This window comes from Echinops telfairi, unplaced genomic scaffold, assembly GCF_000313985.2.
Source record: "Echinops telfairi isolate 266 unplaced genomic scaffold, ASM31398v2 ScPeMD7_2186;HRSCAF=2738, whole genome shotgun sequence".
Lineage (NCBI taxonomy): Eukaryota > Metazoa > Chordata > Mammalia > Afrosoricida > Tenrecidae > Echinops > Echinops telfairi.
The window spans coordinates 8,446,891-8,449,032 of NW_022106084.1; positions in this window are offsets into that span (position 1 = coordinate 8,446,891).

Below are 2,142 nucleotides of genomic sequence, written 5' to 3' on the forward strand. Positions count from 1 at the left end.
AATATCTATATTACAGGACATTTGCCGATTCAACACTGTTTACCTGTACAATGCAGCGCCGTCTGAGTGATGGCTTGCTTTCCCCCGCCCCTTGGTAACAACTTATAACCAAGTTAACTTTTTGAAAGTATCAGGCTGTCGGGAATGCACTGGTGGAAAGGCATGGGACTCCAAGCATTCTGTAGAGGAGTCATTTTAAAGCATCAACCCCATCCCTTGCTGCTATTTTCAGAGTCAGGCGAGAAGTTGCTGCTGTAACACAAGGACCTTCCCCCAGAAAGGGTCAATGCGCACGGAGGAACCTGTGTCCAGCCATCAGGGTGGACTTCTGCCAGACACTAGGCTAAGGCAACTGCACCAAGTGAGGGAGAGCCCGTGGAAACTCTGGGGACAGGGCAATGCAGAAGCCTCACCAGGCTGCCCACAGAAACTCGATGTGAACAGAGCACCTTGTAGAAGGGAGTCGCTGCCAGGGCTGGGTGTGTGAGCCTCGCATCCACTGCCTGTGGCTTCCACGCAGCTCATCCAGCATCCCCACCGCGTCAGCCTTGCAGTGCTGCTGGCTGGCTGGCACCCTAGGACCTGCGTTTCCTCCAGCAGAGCCCCTGGCACATTCCCTCCCTGACGCCCAGCATCTAGATGGTTCACGCCTGTTCCGTAGCAGCTGCTGTCGCTGCTGAGTTTCCCTATGTGAAAGGGTGCTGCACTGGACCCTCCCCAAAATGAGACCTCAAGTCCACAAGGCCAGACGACACTGTGGCCACCATCTGCTGTTACATAGCAGCCATGAGCACAGGGGACAGAGCCCAGAGCTGGACCTGAGCGACCACACAGGGAAGCTACGAAGTCACGATAAACTGGAATCGAAGAGGATCTTCCATGGAGAGACTAGAAGGTACAAAACACCCATTAAACACTAGACAACAACTTGACTTTTTCAGAAGCTGCTCTGTGGAAAACACTGGCTGAGGGGAAGTGATTCTCCCTTGTCTTCTGTCTGACGAGGTGAGTCAACTGACAATTTATTGGTCTCATAGACTAGGCTGGGAATTGTACACCCCAGGGCCTATGATGCCTCCCTAGGTAGCCTTTAGAACAAATACAGACTTAAAATTGCCTTCAAATCGCCTTTTGCTTCCATGATCAAAGCACTCGCATATCCTTGAAGGAGTGAGGACAGTGTTACGGCAGAATGCACTCGGCATCAAAGAGCCATGCTTCTTGAACTGGGTGCTGTCCCATGATGTCCCTCTCAATGACAATGGGGAGTCTGGCCCCGCTGACTTCTGGAGGCCGGTCCTTTCCACGCAAGCCTGCTTCCCTCCCAGTCACGTAGACGAGAGCGTCCAGATGTTGTAATTACGTCTCAAGGCATCTCCAAGTAACTTTAAAAACCAAAATAGATGGAACAAAAACACAAGCCAACCTGACTGATAATCCACAGCTGATTCCGATTCAGCAGCCCTAAAGGGCAGAGTGGAAATGACCTTGGGGGTTTCAAGGAGAAAATCTGATCATTCCTCCACCGAGAAGCTGGCGGGTTTGAACTGCTGACCTTGTGGTTGGCAGCCCAGTGAGGGATCCACTATGCCACCAGGAACCCTGGGAACCTATGGAACCACCAGGGTGTGATGCTCTCCGAGTCAAATGAGATCAGTGATTACTTGATCCAACACACGAAGCAGGCGCCATCTGCACACCACCTGTGTGTGTGCCCCAGAGCTGTGTTCCACGGGGTTTCCACGCCGGTTCTTCTGGCAATAGTTCACCAAGTCTTTCTTCTAAGTCACTCAGCTCTGGGGAGTTACCTCCACCCTGGCTCGCAGCACTGCACCTTAGCCACCTGACCACCTGGGCTGCCGGTGCAATACCTAACAAATGATAGCTCCGTTTACTAACAAGGAACACAAAGAGTTTCATTCCTTTTGTTGGAGAATAGTTTGAAATGATCTTTCTGACACAGTCTCTTCCGTACCTCCGATGTGCTCACTCACGCACACCACTGCAGAGGGTCTTTCTTCCCTCCGCCTGCCTGGCTATCAGGGTGACTCCAAAGTCTCCCAGTGCCGTGTCCCCGCCAAGCTGTCAACGGAGCCCTGCTACGAAATTACTCAGGAGAGCACACACTGAGATGGGAGACAA